At 43.5% G+C, this 19,185-nt stretch overlaps 1 protein-coding gene and 1 long non-coding RNA gene across 3 annotated transcripts in view; both read right to left on the bottom strand.

Moving 5' to 3' along the window:
• The window catches only part of LOC134453276 (stonustoxin subunit alpha-like), a 116,192-nt gene that overhangs the window by 63,107 nt on the left and 33,900 nt on the right, over window positions 1-19,185 (bottom strand). The gene's annotated exons all lie outside the window — the stretch shown is intronic.
• Window positions 5,525-8,701, bottom strand: LOC134453463 (uncharacterized). Of its 2 annotated transcripts, XR_010035617.1 has the most exons (4): window positions 8,476-8,701; window positions 7,798-7,892; window positions 6,481-6,641; window positions 5,525-6,358 (listed from the first exon to the last, which is right to left on the bottom strand). It is a non-coding gene; the product is annotated as an uncharacterized LOC134453463 (long non-coding RNA). The 2 variants fall into 2 exon arrangements; XR_010035615.1 differs by lacking the exon at window positions 8,476-8,701 and having other exon boundaries at window positions 7,798-8,159.

Raw genomic sequence — 19,185 nt, 5'->3', positions numbered from 1 at the left:
TGATAGAGTACCGTTGCCAGTGGCTGCCATCAATATAGGCCTAAATTCCAGGTGAAATCCTGGTTTGTGTTCATATTACGGCCCTCTGAGGAATTTGAAGTGGCCCTTCAAAGGAAAAAGGTTCCCCACCCCTGGCCTATGGCAATGCAATTTAGTGGTAGTAGTAGAGAGTAGCTTTATTGATCCCCAGGGGGAAATTCAGGTGTCAAGTAGCTTACATAGGCTAAATACACAAACCATATGGACATTTATACACATATAATAAGGCAATCAGTACACTCGTATTTTATATTTTATATTTACATAAAAGTACAACAATATAACAAAAAAATGTAGGCCCTGTATCTATGTCATTGCTGTATTACTGTATATATCTTTGAATACCAAGGTGACAGTGAGATGGGCAGCGTGCAAGCTGCACTGCGACACGCCCTGGATAACCTGTGTGCAAAGCAGACCTGAAGTGGTTCTGCAGCCACCTGCTGGATAAAGGCAATATTGCACAGGGCAAACTGGATAAGGCAGATGCAGACTGGATAACTGGATAACTGGATAAGGCAGATGCAGACTGATGGTGAACAAGTACAAGAGAGAGAGAGAAATGATGCAAATGACATGCGCATCATGATGCGGAACAAGTACAAGAGACAGAAAGCCGTCACACTGGCCCTAGCCATCCTCAGAGATATGAGGAAGAGTCAAATTCCTGAGGACATGGAAAGCACTCTCAGAGAAGGTATCCCTAACATGTTTCCTGGGACAGGCCTATAGTCTTCCCTTGTGCTACAGCAATGTGCTGTAGGCACACCAATAAGGCAGCAATAGTTTAGTGATTAGGGAGGTTAACTTAAGATCAGAGGATTACAGGTTTGAATCCCACCCTAACTAGTGATCAATGAAATAACGGTAAGTTGCTTTGGATAAAAGCATCAGCTAAGCGAGATGTAATGTAATGTGATAGTAAAATAATGGTGTGCTCTTTGTTATGTGAGCAAAAAAAAAAAAAGATATTATAATCGTCAGCATGGTCACCATCAATCATGACAATGCCATACATGACAATATTTTCTAAATCTTATTGTTTAAATAGTTTTTTTCTTGAAATGTTATTTCAAAGGTTGGCTAATCTAGGACTATGTCATTTTATACACCATTTCTATACTGTGAAATATACCGTTATGCCATCTGAATGTTTATTGTATTATACATTATATTTTTATTTCTATGAATGTCCATGGCTCAAGACCGTCCTTGTTCAATTCCTTTCATCTTATCTTTTATGTTATAGACTTTGTGTTATCGGTCACCTGAGCCGAGACTGCTGTACAGACTTTGGATATAATTGTCTGATTCTGAAGACCTCTTATCTCTCTCTCTCCCTCCCCTACCTCCACCTCAGCATGTGTGTGTGTGTGTGTGTAGACTGCACGGGGCCGACATGTGTTCAGTCGTACCACCAGGGGGCAGCAGGGAGCCACCAGCATCTTGGTCCAGACGGGCTGCTCGGTGACGGCTCACAGCACCAGCGGCTGCAGGTTCAACTTCAGCTAGTATAGGGGCCACAATAGCCTTTGGAATGTCATCTATGGCTACCCAACCTCCACAGACCTCAGAGTTGACCTGACTGAACTCTATAGAAACCTACATGTAGTACTGAATAACATTTAATATGCCTTATAGAATAATACCATGTGAAGGCCCCACACTACAGCATTGCGATTGGCAGCTATCAGGGCTTGACACTGGCACCTGCCAACCAGCCAAATGCTGGTACAACTTGCCTGTTTCTAGTCACAATTTCAGTCTCACTAGCCACTTTGGCAGATAATTAATGCTTTGGTGTGACAAATCACAGTAGTTGCATCCATTAATACAACAAATATTCTAAAGGAATACATTGCTAAACACTGCTAAAGTCTACTTAGCAGAAAGGCTAAATGGTTGTGTGGTGGTGGTGAGCAAAAAAGGTTAACATCAAGCGCTGTCAGCTGTGCCTGCATAGCTCCCCCATTGACCTCATAATAAGCCTGCCAACGCCCCCCTTAGAATTAAAGAATAAAATACACTAATAAAACTATTTTTTTATAGTATGCTGTATGTGTCTGGAAGTATTAGCACCGATGCAGAGTTAACATCACTCCCAGTGATAAGGCGAGCTGGTTTTGTATAATGCGTTCAAAGATGAATTGGAACATGAGGAGAGCTGGTTTTGTGATGTGCGTTCAGAATGAATAAAAGTGTGTATAGGAGAAAGTAAAGAGTAAAATGTAACATTTTGTAACAAGTCTCCCTTTCTTGCCGTTTTACATGAATGAAGTCAACTACTACGGTACTAGTAATGAAATGCCCCTGAAGCTTCTGTCAACAAAAACATCAACAGCCAACAACACCACCACAGACATCACAAACCAACACCACACAGAGACAGGCATAGAGAGGTATTTGGACCTTAGTACGCTAAACCACAGGCTATTTCACCTATGGCCTCTAGGGGGTAGAATACCACTCCACTCCATTGTGTTCTGAAGTTGTAGTGCAGGTTCAATTGTCTCAAAAATAAGGTTTAGGAACATTTCATATAGATTTTTCCAAATTGTGTTTTCTTATCAACTACAGACCCCATAGTCTTCAGATCCACCTCTTTCCAATTTTTTTCTGAAGTGGAAATGCTCAAAATCCAAGATGGCGGATATATGGTCATATTCTAACACAATTGAATGTAATTGAAAGAAACATGTCATATACATTTTTGGAATTGGTGTTTTTTATATTTCCTACACCCCCTGAACAAAAAACAACCTGTTTCCACCCCTGCCCCTTAAGTTTTAGTACCAAAATCCAAGACGGCTGACATGATATGTAGCATAAATAATATATTTGGTGTTTTAAGGTCTCTAAAGTCATTGTTTTTTTTTTCTTGTATTTGTAATATTCATAATGGATGAAGGACTGTTCAGTCAGCCATTACATGAACTTCATTCAAAAATTGTTCAATCTGTTGTAAAAATTCAACATGACATCAGAAAAGGCATTGAACGGCTCTTTTTATGTCCAGGTAATGTGTCTTATCCTATTTATTTGTAGGACCCCCTCTGAATACAAAACAACTTGTTTTTATTTTCCCTTTAACTTTCAGAAGCAAAATCCAAGATTGCTGACATTATAGCAAAATAAGGACATTTTAGTGTTTTAACCCATTAAGACATGGTGCAATAAATGGGCTGTTACCAGAATGGCAATGACCAAGTCGTAGTGCATTACAAAAGGCCCTGTGTCACGTCATAGTATTGTAGTACTATGGTAGTTAACGTTCAATGACTATTACAGCATGCCACAGGAGGTACGGCATGCATTAAGGGGCTACGGTCTATAAAGCCATTCTGCAGTGTTGTGCGCCTATTGGTAATATTTTGATAGGTACGTTATCAACATTTATCTCATATTTTGCCAAAATTCAACATGGTGTCCAAAAACCCTTGAACTAGCAAATAACCTAGATCTCATCTATATCTGAACTGACCCCTGATCTCAATAGCATAGCAGCAGGTGGAGCCGGTGTGATTTATGACAGGAGTGGAGCCCTCTGTCCATCCTCACGATGCCTCAGTCTCAGAGGTAGAACATCTGAAGTTTGGGGTGACACACCTTAAATGTTGTGCGCAAAGATTGGCTTGCAATTTGCCAGTTGCAAAAAAAGGCCAGTTGCCTCCAACTAAACTCTATAGACTGATCAGGAAGTACAAAAACATTCTATTAATTCATTGCATAGAACTATCCAGAAGAGTGGGCAATATATGGCGTCATTATGTGGACAAAAGGTCCACGAGCGCCACGTACTGCACACGCGAGGTATTTCATTGTGCGCGCGCGCGTAGACACTGTCGCGCGCGCGATTTTGCTCTGCGCGCGCGCGCAAACACCGTCTCACGCGCGAGAGGTGACATGAATTTCCTCACGCGCGCGAGCAGAAATATGAATATTTAAATTATCTCCTCCCACTGATTAGCATAACCAGCGAGGCGGAAGTTTGTTTAGTCCGAAATAGTCATACACAGATATCAAGATCAATTGTTTATATCGTTGCTATGTAGCAGGGACTGCAACTCGCGTTATCTGACGAGTGGAATGACTGAAGGTTGCTGACAAGGGCATTTACCTCTATTTCTTACCCATTTTTATGAACACATTGTTTAATACATATGTTTGTTTCATGGGCGAACTTGTTGAGATTCGCAGACAGCAGATGAGGAATAAAGTGAGTAGACATTTCATCAACTGAATATGGTTCGTGTTGTATCCTAGGACTATTCCTGTCAGCTTCATTTTGCTCACGACGGAGTGTGTTTTAAGAGCTTATTAGCAGGCTAGGTATTTGGCATGATGACAAAGTTGTTTTGCAAAGAAGACCAAAATGCACGTTTATAGAGACCTTAAGTTAACATGTTGTAAGTGCAATGTTTCACTGAAATCCAGCTCCGTGCATGCTGCATGACTGAGAGACATGTTTCCTACGATGGTCCAGTCCAGTCAGATATTTGTAGGCCTAATGTATAAGGATTCAAGTGTGTTTGATATAAGCATTGCAATAAAAGAGGGAGCCGGATAGTCAATTCAAGCGGTCAGATCAGAAAACCTTTATTGAAATCTGTTGGAACAATCATTCATTTTGCCACTGTCGTGTTCTCCATACCTGGTGACGAGTGGGCAAGACGGCCGCAGTTGACTTGAGACCGGAGGCTGAAATATATGGATTTAATGTAGGCTATGTATTCAGCGATCCAACGGGTATACACAACTAGAGCTCTAGCTGAATTTAGTCTACATTGCATCAAAGAGCTCACTCTGTGCTTTGGAATGAAATGATGAAGTGGATAGAAAATGAACCATGCGTGGAGTATCCAGTAGATGGCGTCGACACACTGTAAATAACCAATGACACTACAATACTGATACAAGCACAATGAATGATTAGGCTAGAAAGTATGATCACTTTCTCAAAGTACTGCAATGACTCCCAGAAGTTGACTGGTTCATGGAAAATGGTAGCGCAATACCGGCCTCTTCGAATATAGAGTTGAATAATTGAATCTTTAAGAAGTGACATAAATGGTAGGCCTACAGATCAATAGACTGTATTTACCTGCTCTCTTTGTGTCACTTGGCTAGTACATTTAATGCAATACCAGTGCAATGCAATATATTTAATAAAAAGGTGCAGACATTTAAAAAAATAAAAAAAAAAAACCCTGTACGGAGGTGGTCACACACAGCCAACGAAACCACATGGGCAACATGGAAGAGGTCAGTGTGCAGCCCAGCTTGTCTGACCCAAGCCATTTAAGTGGTTAAAGAATTTAGTGAATCCATCTACACATGCCATATCTACAGGGGCCTAATCTGTCTACCTTTTTTACATGTTGCAGCAATTGCCAAAGCAGGTGGGCCTTTGCCTGGATTTCATCACACAGCAGCAATAGGTCTCTAGGTCTCTGGTTAGGTAGCCTGTATACACTTCATTTCTGGAAGGTGATGTGGGTGTCATGTTACTTCAGCAAGCAGCACAACGCACACAGTTCATAACATTTCATCCAGGCAAGTTCTTCTCATTTTCATTTAGGGAGCTGCCAATCCCAATAGTGGTAACACAAGTGCAGAGATGTCATGTAGACTATTGAGCTCAACTAAATGGGTCACTAGTAACATAATAATACCAGCAATAGCTACACCACACGCACAAAGTAAATTGAATATGTTGTGATTCCAAATGACCTATTCTCGATGAAGGCACAATCTCTACATTTCTTTGCTGTACAGGAAATTCAGGCATACTGCATATCGGCAGTTGGTGAGATGGCGTGGGAGTTCATAGGCTATGTTTGGGTTCCACTGCAATCCTGTGCCGTCACAAAGATCTGGCAGACCTTTGAATCTACACATTGTACAGGTTTCCAGGATGTGATGTATTTGTGGCAAATAAAGACATTTCTATGTACAGTACACCTGAATCAGATGTATTTGTTATAATGCATTTCTTAACCTCAGTAATGGTTTTTAATGCATATTTAGGTTTTCACATGTATATTTATACATTGTATAGTATAGAAGATGGACTGAAAAGTTTTACAATATCATACACACACACACTTGCCCATACAGAGTTTTTGTGTACAATTTTGGGAATCGGCTGTGAGGGCGTCGGATCATCTCCTCTTTTGGGGGTACTGGGTACACACTGCTCAACGGTGGGGGCGATGGCTGCCTCTCACGTGGAGAAGTGTCAAAGTCTTGCTGTAGTGTAGGTCCGCTTTACTTGTCCTTGCCCACTCTCTCTCACTGTTGCACAGTAGTGTAGTGCTGCCTATTGAAACATGTGGTAGAAATTATGGGAAGCGATGATTTTGTTTATTCTGTTAATAGTGATATTGAACGGGATGTCTTTCACCAGCAACATTCTGAGGTTACTGAGAGGTATGAAATTACCTGCTTAGGATGCCATGGTATGTGAACGGCTTCATTTTTGGCGCAAAATGGTTGATGACGTTGTGGATTATGAGCTGATGTCTGGTGACCTGATGCCATTTTCTTGATGTCCTTCACCTAGCCAGTGTCATTGAGGTCATCAAAGTTTCCGGCCTCCTTGTCTGTAATGACAGGATATACAGTATTAAGAACATGACATATCACTGTCGCTCAGTAGTAGTTTTCTACATCTTGTACAGACAGTGTAAAATAATTCTAATTGTTGGCAAATGAAATCAAACAGGTAATACTCAAGCACTGGCACATAATACAGTCCACCCCCCCTGCGAGTGCAATCTCCCACAGTCAGTCCTCCTCAGATCACCCAACACCCAACAAGGCTCCCTTCACTTAAAGTATGGTGTTATTGGGGTGATGTTTTGTGCCAAATATACCCTTTCGAATTATGACCAAAAAGTTCAATCTTGGTGGAGTACATTTTGCAAAAAATACTTCTGTAATCTCCCAAATGCATGTGGGAAGATGTATTATGGTCAGGTGAAACCGAGGTTTAACATTTTGGACATAATTACAAAAGGTAACAACACCTCATTGCCAAGGTAACACCAAGCGTAAAGTGAAGCATGAAGGTGACAGCATCATGCTATGTGATTATCGTTCTTCAGCTGTAACTGGGAGGTTGGAATTTAGAACAGTTCCACAGGGGCCATTGTAGTGGCATAAAGGGGGAGGGGATGGGCCAGTGAAGTTAAAGTCCATATGCCTCTGTGAATAGATGTGATTTCAGGTGCTTCTTGAACGTAGCCAGTGTGGGGGCCTGGCGTATGTTGGGAGGTAGACTGTTCCAGAGCGTGGGGGCAGCAACACAAAAAGCTCTGTCACCAACAGTACGGAGTCTGGCTCGGGGGATGATGAGATTGTCCTTTTCAGAAGACCGCAGAGACCTGGACTGGGAGTGGGAGAGTTCAGTCCTGTATGACACGGAACATCTGTTGGGCAATCTGAGGAGGACTATGCAGATGAGATGCATTCGCAATCTGTCAGATTTGGAGTACTTTTTGCAAAGATACGTGTACAAATATTGTCACTTCTATGTTTGCCATGCTGATAGACTCTTACCCAAAAAGACTGAGTGCGGTGATAGAAGCCAAAGGTGCTGCAACAAGGTATTAGTTTAAGGGTGTGCATATTTATGCAACAATGTTAATAGAAGTTTTTTTATTTTCTATTCTTCCCTTTTAAAGCTTTAAGTTTGTTTTCTGTCATTTTTTACATAACAAAAACCTGGAATTTGAACAGGGGTGTGTAGATGTTTACCTCAATCTAACTGCTTCATCCCGTTTCATCTTCCGTCTCGGATTGATGTTGAGGAGCCTGGTCGGTAGCATACCTGCAAGTGCTTCTTCCACCGCCTGAAAATAAATAATGCAAGAGGGAATAATATAGACCGATTGGTAAGAGTATGCACCAAGCAGCTGAGCTGTCTGCTCATTTCGAGAGCTGTTAACGATTACATTACGGCCATAGAAAGAAGGCTGGCTGCACTGCTGACAAGTTCATGAATCTTGATGTAACAGTGCACATAATTTTAGCATCAACAGGATGTGACGCAAAAACGTACATCCATTCAACAGGGCAAATATTTGATGATGTTATTACCATCTTATAACAATGACGACTTGGCCTGTATTATAGTTCTCAGAGTCGGCAAGAATGCCCAGCTTCCTGCTTATTTAGCATGACACAGTAGGTCATGCTCGCATTAATTAGTTAGCCTACTAGCCTACTAAAGGACTTGTATTTATAATCAACATAAATCCACCGCCAACAACTGAACTAGCCTAGTGGTCTATTTACATGTCAAACATGGCCCACACAGCACAGAAACAAAAGAAAAGAGAAGAGAAAACATTGTAAGCTGGTCTTCGCCATTCACACACTTTGACAGTGTTTCCTAAATTGTGGCAGACAAATGTCTTTAGAGCAAATACCTACCTTGGCTCTTAAACAGCACCTTCCTGCATTCTGGCGTCCAACTTCAGGAATGGGTCATCATCTCTGTATGACAGCATGCACAGAATTAGTGGTCAATATACAACATTTTTATAAAAGTAAGAGTATGCACATCCCACCTCGCTGAGGCCAGGTGCAGGACAAAGGCGCGTCTAATAGTGGAAAAGAGTAGAAGTCCGCATCCTGTGGCTCCGCTTTGAAAATGTATTCAGGTCATACAACCATGAAGACCCTGCTGGGGGTCAGCTGCTCTATGTTTCCCACAGCCCATTGGTCCCACAGCTTATTCTTGCTGCTCCATGTTCCCACAGTTATTCCCACAACTATTCAAATATAGGCCATATGTTCCACACCTGTTTATTGTTAACACTACTACATAAGCTTGAGGCAGTTTTGAAAACTATCTCTGAACTACAGGAAGCCACATCTTGAGCAGTCACCTATAGCAGAAATGACAAGATCTGAAACGAACTGACTAATTTGAAAGAAAGGGCCCAGTGCATTTAAAAAGAGAATGCAGACAGCCTATTTCAGGGGACTCAGAAATACTAGGCAGGGGGGCACAGCATAGAGAGACAGGCATGAAAACGGGTCAGGGGTGAAAAAGGTGAGAAAGGTGCGGCATGGCGCGGTGGCACGGAGCGGCGCGTGTGCTGCAGCGGTGCGTGCGAATGTGTGGTGTGCAGTGGCGTTTTTGGAGGATAGTGTTCAGTCATATTAGGGGGGTCTGGGGGCATGGTCTCCCATGGGAGAAAATTTAGCTAAAACCGTCTTTAAATGATGAATTTTGAGCATACTGTAGCGACCCAGGGACAGTGAACATAAGAAGAACTGTCAACCATCTTCGTTACTTCATGATTGTCATGCTGTCATGTCTGATGAGGGGGGCAGATAGGCAGACAGACAGACAGACAGACAGACAGACAGACAGACAGACAGACAGACAGACAGACAGACAGACAGATAGATAGGGTTTTGGTTCTCAGGCTTTTAAAAAAATAAATTCCCCCTTGACCTCATCAAAACCCTGCCAATGCCCCCCTTAAAAATAAAATAGACAAATGCCCCCCAATGGCACTTAAGCACCCCCTCCTCTCAACACTATCCAATGTCCCCTCAACGCTTGCCTGGTTGTGATCTCGTTTGATCTCGTTCATCTTATTTCAGACAACTTGTAATACATAAACTACTGAAATTTTTGTCCATTCACCTAGTATATCTGTTTCCCTATAAAAAATAAAAGGAAAGCTCCAACTTTGACCGTGAAAAAAAAAAACAGTTTGACCGTGTTCCACTAGATTTTTAATATGTCATTTAGATGTAGGCTACCAAGGGATTACAAAATACTTGGCATGATTCCCATAACAATTTGTCCCGTGTCAAACGATTGACTAAGTTAGGCTTCGCTCTTTCTCTTTCTCCCTCTCCCTCGTGCGTGCTATAAAGGCTCAGTTATGCTTCCTACTTGTGCCACAGAGTGAGCTTGACGCAGCCATGATGCAGTTAATTCTTGTTTATGCCCTGTTTTGAAGCACGGTCTGCGCGATGTCATTCCACGCTGAAACTGCCTTCAATACAAAGAGTAAACTAGACGTGTCGGTTGTTTTTTAGCATCACAGACTCGACGAGAATGAAAATGAAACATTAAATCTTTATATCACGTGCATGTTTGATCGCACTGGCAGCCACAGTAGTAGTTTGGAACAAAGAAGTGGCTCATTTGTCGAGGACGAAGCGGAATGTTTCCTCGACCTCGGAACCACTGTTCAACTGTCCAAATAACTTCAGCGTCGTAACTTGCAAGCGCATGTGTTGTCTTCGGTTCGTGTAAATAAATCAAACAACAAAGCACGGGCAACTTATTTAATGAAGAGCTCACAGTCCGTAGACCGACGAAGGTTAGAACAAGGAAGTAGCGCTTGTTCTCGACTCGAGGACAGAGCAGGCTGGTCGAGAGGACCAATCAGAGACCTATTTTCGCCCTTTCACGCCGTCGCTCCCTGCGTCGAGACACAATTTTGGGGAGGTGCCCCAGAGTACCTGCGTGATGGGGGGGGGCTTCACTACGTTAACTGCGCGGCTCACTGCATCATGATGCAGTGACGCTGATCTCGAGGCATAAACCACCCTTAAGAAGCCGCAGCATTCGAAGCATGACGTTGGATGCCTCGCGCAGATACGCTTCTTCCCTGGCCGTAGCGCATACTATTTCGCCATTCCGTAGCGCACAGACCCGTTAAAATAGCCGTCAGGAAAACGTGCCGTAAGCCTACCCAAGCTTTCATTAAGGGAGCTCTTTTGAGAATAAATACTTTTTCACGTGGGCAGGGCAATGCGGTTTCAAATTATTAGGAAAACAGCTTAACTTCTGTAGCTATCTACGTCCACTCCCTTCTCATCGAAATGCTTGCGTCTTGATGTTCTCATAACAAGAATCATGATCTCAAATAGCTACCTCTCTGGGAAACGTGTAGACTATCTGTGACAGATCGTTTGGACATTTTCTTATAATCAGAGATGTTCTAGAACTAAAAAGAAAGATATTTGATACAACCACGCCAGCCCCGCAGACCAAAGCTTCACCTGTTTAAAACGCTTTCAAAGATAAGTATGAAGGGCGGGACTTAGATTGAGCTCGTTCACGTTATTGGCTGTGCCGACAGCAACAAATGCTGTGATTGGTCAAACGTCATTGTCAGTTGCGGAAAGTTTTCTGCGGTAGAGCGCTACACAATGATACAGTAACTTGGCGCTACACTTTTCTCCTCGCTAAAATTTTCTCCTCGGATCTACACGATTCACAGAAATGACCCATTTTGATTTCAAAATGGCGAATTTCGCCGAAAGGTGAGGGATTTTCATGCCTGAGAGAGATCCAGGAGCGGTGGCGTTTAAACGTGACAGAAATCCAAGTTAAAACTTTAGAAAAGTGAGTTATTAAAAAGTCACTGGACTCGGAGGGAGGAGCAGGCGTGTTTTTCTCTGCCTTTCACACTGACAGCGTCGGCGTGCGCGACCAGTCCTGTTCAAAACCCTCCCCACAGCCAAAGCTAGCATGCTACTTTGCCATTCATTTGAAGGAGACACCGCGGAACGGTGCAATTATCTCCAGCACATACATTAATTCTCCAGTCTTGTCTAAATTTAAATGTAGGCTATTCCTATGGCGAACTATTCTCAGTTTATTATTATTATTATTAGAGGGTTGCTAAACACATGTCAGTTGAATATAGAGTTCTTCAGTAACGCGGAAGCATGTAGTAGATTGTAGTCTTTCATGTTAGCATTTAAGGACTTCCTGGTTCCTATCGGCTTCCGGCCTCCATTGGGAATGAATAGGGGTAAATTTCAAATAAGCTCCGAGTGCAAGCACGCGGTTAGCGAACCCCCGCAAACTGTCGAGGGTGTTAAAAATAGGCTGTAGGTATGACATGGTTGATCATTTTGTGTCAAACTTCGACATAAATACGATGTTGCGTCCATATGCTAAACCCGGAAGCTTTTGGCGACTACAGAAGCGGCGCCTGTATCTAACGGCATGTACGTGCGGAAGGTTGTACCCATGGCAACCAAAGGAAAGTATGTAGTTCGGAAGTTTTAATGATCAGAAAGGGGTTAGCAATATTGAATTATAATCGTCATGATTTAACATGTGAATACACCAACATGATGATACGATCCGTTCCACTAATGAGAAAGGGATGCGGGGACACGCTAATGTTCGTTGTTGCCGTGCAACTTATATTTTTGCCAAACCTGAATCTCTATGGCGTTTTGCAATGTAAAAAATCGCCATGGAACCGGTAGTCCAAACGCCGCATACAAGTTGACGTCAACGCTGAAGAGCTCGGTCTGCGAATGATGATTCTCCTCTTTGGCCTCTCTGAAGTCCAGGCGAACAAAGTGGCACGGCATCCTTATAAGCTTTGTGATACCACGGGTGGTCTTACAAAACACTGCTTCTCAAAGTGCTCAGAGCAAACCTTGGTCTCAGCGTTGATCTGTAACCATAAATACCAGGGTATGCATTTTAGTTCGTTAGCAAAACAACTTGATTTTGGCACAAGTAACTTAGGCCTATGCTACTGGTTCTGGTAGCACAAAATCAGTGGCCATCGGATCGCTTACCACACAATTAAAAGCCTAATCTTGAAATAGCGATCTGGAAATATCATATAAATGTAGCGTTGTGTAATTACACATTCATATTTTTTATTTCACCGAGGCATTCGCGTCATTAGGCTACATGAGTCATGACAAGTTTGGCGAGCTAGCTTATTTGTGCTAGCTAATGCGTATGATTGAACATAATTTTGCATCTTACCTTGAAATATGGACCAGGACCCCTCTAGATGTGATTTATACATCCACGGCGAAGTGCCTGCTCTTTGGGGAAACGGTGGAAAGTCTGTCCACGGTAGGATTTTTTTCTCTTTGAGGACGAACATTTGGGGTGCATCCCAATATGTATCCTTGCCTCCTCCACTTGTGCTTGTCTCCTCGTCCCGCCTCCTGGCCCCTCCTCCGTGGAGAAAACGATAAAGTTTCCCAGCTGTCAGCCTCGCCACAACAACTTTTGAGGGACCGTTTTTCATTCACCATCCCAATTGCAAATGAGAAAAAGACTTTACAATTGAGCTTTTGCAAGATATTGAAATATAATGCTGTTGTCAGTGATGTCATCATGACGAGAAGCAAGTGGAGGAGGCAAGGTCACATATTGGGATGCACCCATGGGCACACAACAGTGAGGCGCCATGACAGCTGGTGCGTTGCCGAATGTACCCCTGAAGTGTACCCCTCAACGTCTTTAGAACGTTCCGGGTGAATAAGGCGAACATAGACATAGCATATTGACACAATGTTTTCATCCACCAAAAAATAAAATGGTTTTACGAATAAATATGTGAATGCCCTTGTCAGCAGCAGCCGTGAGTTGCGTTTCAGTTGTGTTTCAAAGGTGGTCGGTTGCAGTCACCGTAGCAACGATAGTCTATCAACAATTGAGATCTGAGCTCTCTGTGTTTGACTATTATGGACTAAACAAACTTCCGCTTCATTTGTTATGCTAACCAGTGGGAGGAGATAATTTAAATATTCATATTTCTGCTCGCGCGCGTGAGGAAATTCATGTCACCTCTCGCGCGTGAGACGGTGTTTGCGCGCGCGTGGCAGCGTTTGCGCGCGCGCGCAGAGCAAACTCGCGCGCGACAGTGTCTACGCGCGCGCGCGCAGAATAAAATACCTTGCGTGTGCAGTAAGTGCCGCTCGTGGACGTTTTGTCCCGATTATAACACCATAGCAATAGGACTACCTCATTCCACACATTAATATAGAGAGAATACTCTGTAGCATCATTGAGGCAGACATGGGCGCCGCTAGGGGTGGAAAGATGTTACAGATTCTAAGGGCCCAAGCACTGACAGCACTGACAGGGGCCCTTATGGGGGCCCAAAAATCAAATCTTTTGTGGGCCCCAAAATTTCTGGAGGCAGACACAATTTACATTCACATGTGTGCCAGCAATACTTCATGATGTCAAAGGTCTTACAAAGGTATGATAGTGTGGCCATTACTAGGGTCATGGGTGTACACTGACTGTCATGCCAAAGAGCCTAGTTCTGTGAGCAGTCTGAGAGCATGGCAAGATTGTTGGAATTGGAGGAATGCAGCATCCCAGGCAGAACATTTGGTTTCATAGCCTTCAGATAAGCTGAAGCAACTTTGTAGACCTTGGCCTTGACATAGGCAGCCAAACCAGTGCATATGCAATACTACTGTACAGGTAGCACTGCATAACAGGTACTGTACATTAATTGATTCATAGTATTTTTTGTTTGAACAATAATTTGGACCTGCACAAAATCGTATGTGCTTAAATTCACAAATGAATGACTTTATAGACCTGAAAGCGTTATGTTAATATTGATGTTGCTATATGAAATGTCGGTCATCTTGAATTTTTTAATGGATTTAGTGGATGTGGTTAAATGGATGTGATGGCTGACTTCAGTCATGTAACAAATATTACCAATAAAAGTCAATAATATGCCAATTTTGCCAATATGATGTCAGCCATCTTGATTTTCCCACTAAAAAACAAGCAAAACATTGGAAACAAGTGGTTTTCTATGAAATGTTATCATGGAAATAATAAAAAAAGATTAACTGAAGAAATTCAATCCTTAAAACAGCATTAATGGCGAATGTTCTGTACACAATGGCAGCCATCTTGGATTTGACACTAAATATTAAGGGAAAAAAATGGAAACAGGTGGATTTGTATTCGGGGGGGTCCTAGAAGTAAAAAAAATGCTGAATGGAAAAATCTATATGAAATGTTCCTAAACTTACAACTGAACCTGCACTATTGACTGGAGCACTAGCGGTGGCCACTGCTCACACATGCAGAAAATCACAGGCAAGGATGCAGGTATACACACACAGACTCTCTCTCTCTCTCACACACACACACACACACACACACACACACACACACACACACACACACACACACACACACACACACACACACACACACACACACACACACACACACACACACGTATAAATGCACACGCGCGCACACACACACTCTCACAGCAGAAGGAGAGCAGTAGTTGCCCAATAAGTTACATCACCTCATTTTATTTCCAGTTTTATGAAAAGTCAAACTTGATATACAGTGTTGTTGTTTTTGTTAGTCATTAAGGACACATTTATCAACATTATATTGAGGAATATATATAGACTGTTAAGAGTGTGTTTAGCAACAGAATATTGGTGTTCATACCAACAGATTAAACACTATATACAGACTATGCTGCTGCTGGTGTTTGAAGAGGAGTGTGAGGACTCTGCAGACTCTGGTGTTCCTATAGGAGCAGGAGCTGCTGTCATCTGGCACAGGGACACGGTGTGTGTGTGTGTGTGTGTGTGTGTGTGTGTGTGTGTGTGTGTGTGTGTGTGTGTGTGTGTGTGTGTGTGTGTGTGTGTGTGTGTGTGTGTGTGTGTGTGTGTGTGTGTGTGTGTGTGTGTGTTCCATACATAATAAAAACAACACTATTTTACTCATCAATGTTGCTGGTTGAATCCAGTGGTGATTAAGGAGTGTGTGCGGACTCTGCAGACTCTGGTGTTCCTGTAGGAGGAGGAGCTGCAGTCATCTGGCACAGGGACACTGAGGAGTTAATATAATAAACCCCGACCCCAGGATAGAGGGGCTGAGTGAATGTGGAGAGGAACGTGTGCAGGTGGGTGAGTGTGTCAGAGGAGACGCTGTAGAAGGACAGAGTGCCTGCTGGCCAGTCCAGGTACACTCCTACTCTGCTGGAGCGGGGGGAGGGGGCGGGTATGTCAGTACTCTTATTATTGTGATAGGCAGTATAACTGCTTCTACTGCACCTCAGACTCCAGGACTTGTCATTCCGTCCCCTCCTCCTTTCCTCTGGCTTTGACAATTATTCCAGTCCCAACACCCCTCAGTGTGTATGTGTGTGTGTGTGTGGACTTTTTCTACTTTGTCGAAAATGAGTGGTGACACATGGACACCTGCTATTATTCCAAGCTACTGAAATACCAACCATTACAGGAACGCATCCTCCAGCTTGGATATCAATGCAAATTAATAGTCCTAATTTTTGGTAGCTTAGGCCACATACATAAGAATGTTGTCAGAGGGCTGCAGATTGCGGGACTGCAGAAAGGGGGCGCAAAAACACTGGCAAAATTTTGCTCTGTTTCAGCTATAATAGGTAGCATGCAAATATGGAGACGAAGATGTTTTGTTTATCCTTGAATGATGTTTCATCTTTTGTAACAACAATGCTGGCATAAGTAAGTGTGTAAGTCTTTTAAAATCTGCCAGCCTGTCAATAGCCTATTCCAAAATATTTGGATCTTGTACCTTTATGCTTGTCTCTTGGGTCCAAATAAAAGTAATCAAATGTGTGTGTGTGTGTGTGTGTGTGTGTGTGTGTGTGTGTGTGTGTGTGTGTGTGTGTGTGTGTGTGTGTGTGTGTGTGTGTGTGTGTGTGTGTGTGTGTGTGTGTGTGTGTGTGTGTGTGTGTGTGATAGAGGTGTGTGTGTCCTGTAGGATGAGGAGCTCATGTGATCTGGCACAGGGACACTGAGGAGCCAGAATAATGAAGCCTAAACCCAGGATAGAGGGGCTGAGTGAATGTGGAGTGGAACGTGTGCAGGTGGGTGAGTGTGTCAGAGGAGACGCTGTAGAAGGACAGAGTGCCTGCTGGCCAGTCCAGGTACACTCCTACTCTGCTGGAGCGGGGGGAGGGGACGGGTATGGCAGTACTCTTATTATTGTGAAGGGCAGTGTAACGGTCGCTACTGCGCTCCAGTCTCCAGGACTTGTCATTCCGTCCAAACTCGCTCTCAATCCCCTCTCCTTTCCTCTGGATGCTTTTATATGCCACTGCTATATAAGCCCCTTTACCACTCCACACAGCCTCCCAGTAGCAGCGTCCAGACAGCCCCTCTCTACACAGCACCTGATGGTGAAATGTGTCTGGGAGGCCAGGATGCAGCGGCTGTTTCCTATGTGTCACCTTCCTGTTCCCCTCAGAAAGAGATAAGCTGCGGTATGCTGTGTTTGGGTCCAGTGTGAGGTCACAGGCATCTGCACACAAGAGGAGAGGAGAGAGGAGACAACACTCTCATCAGAATATCAGGAATTAGATGGCATCATGCCACACACACACACACACACACACACACACACACACACACACACACACACACACACGTACACACACGCACGCGCGCACACACACACACACACACACACACAGAAACTCCAACTAACACACACGTCACACACACACCTGAACATCAAGACCCCCTTTATGTGTGTGTGTGTGCAGACGCAAAATGGTGTGTGTGTGTGTGTGTGTGTGTGTGTGTGTGTGTGTGTGTGTGTGTGTGTGTGTGTGTGTGTGTGTGTGTGTGTGTGTGTGTGTGTGTGTGTGTGTGTGTGTGTGTGTGTGTATGAGCGACTGACTGAGTGAGTGAGTGAGTGACTGAGTGAGTGACTGAGTGAGTGAGTGAATTACAGAGTGAGGTAGAGAGAGACTGTGTGTGTGTGTGTGTGTGTGTGTGTGTGTGTGTGTGTGTGTGTGTGTGTGTGTGTGTGTGTGTGTGTGTGTGTGTGTGTGTGTGTGTGAGAGAGAGAGTGTGTGTGTGTGTGAGAGAGTGACTGAGTGAGTGAGAATCAGGGAGTGAGGTAGAGAGAGACTCTGTGTGTTTGTGTGTGTGTGTGTGTGTGTGTGTGTGTGTGTGTGTGTGTGTGTGTGTGTGTGTGTGTGTGTGTGTGTGTGTGTGTGTGTGTGTGTGTGTGTGTGTGTGTGTGTGTGTGTGTGTGTCAGTGTTAATTTTGACAGGAATTTTTTATTTAGTTTTAGTTTTAGTCTCTTGACGAAAATTTAATTTTAGTTTTAGTCACAATTTAGTCATCTAAATCATTTTTGTTTTAGTCTAATTTTAGTCGACTAAAATTCATACAATTTTAGTCAACGAAATCTAAAATAATTTTAGTCAACAAAAATATTACATTAATTTCCTCTTGTCTACACTTCTCTATAAAATTGTCAAACTAAAATACCATTTGGGGAAATCAATGATTAAAATGACATATTGTAGGCTAATAATAAAATATTGTCAAAAACTGCCAGAGCGTCTTATAAGCCAGTGCGTCCAATGTGTAAAAAAAAATCATGGCCGCGACACTTTAGAACGACTTCGGGGGGAAACGGGACTGCACGTTATGAAAAAATACTTGTGGGTAGCCTATAATAGGCCTACAGTAGCCTACCAGTAGGCCTAATCAAGAACGTCGCGGGGTACAGTAGCCTACTGTATGCAAGCGTTACAAAGGCACGGCACCTGTTGGAAGACGTCTCTCTCTCTCTCTCTCTCTCTCTCTCTCTCTCTCTCTCTCTCTCTCTCTCTCTCTCTCTCTCTCTCTCTCTCTCTCTCTCTCTCTCTCTCTCTCTCTTTCTCTCTCTCTCTTTAACATCTCTCTGGAGCAAGCAGTCATCCCATCACTTTTCAAAGCTGCTACCATCATACCCGTGCCGAAGAAATCATCACCATCATGCTTCAATGACTACCGTCCTGTAGCACTGACGCCCATAATCATGAAGTGCTTCGAACGGCTAGTCCTGTCACACATCAAAGCCACCCTACCCCCCACCCTGGACCCCTACCAGTTCGCATACCGAGCCAAGCGATCCACGGAGGATGCAATCTGCTCTGCCCTCCATCCAGCCCTCACCCACTTGGACAATAAAGACTCATATGTGAGAATGCTGTTCATTGACTTCAGTTCAGCATTCAATACCATAATACCACAACAACTCATCAGAAAACTGGACAAACTAGGTTTCAGCACCTCCCTCTGCAACTGGCTGCTGGACTTCCTGATGCAGAGACCACAAGCAGTACGGGTAGGGAATAACACCTCAAGCACCCTGACCCTGAGCACGGGGGCTCCGCAAGGTTGTGTTCTCAGCCTCCTGCTGTTCACGCTGCTGACACATGACTGCACAACGACCCACAGCACTAACCATCTAGTGAAGTTTGCGGATGATACAACACTGGTGGGCCTCATCACTAAGGGCGATGAGACCCACTACAGAGAAGAAGTAGACCTGCTGGCCAGATGGTGCAAAGACAACA

This window comes from Engraulis encrasicolus, chromosome 1, assembly GCF_034702125.1.
Source record: "Engraulis encrasicolus isolate BLACKSEA-1 chromosome 1, IST_EnEncr_1.0, whole genome shotgun sequence".
Classification (NCBI taxonomy): Eukaryota; Metazoa; Chordata; class Actinopteri; order Clupeiformes; family Engraulidae; genus Engraulis; species Engraulis encrasicolus.
This window is presented reverse-complemented; position numbering and strand designations above follow the sequence as displayed.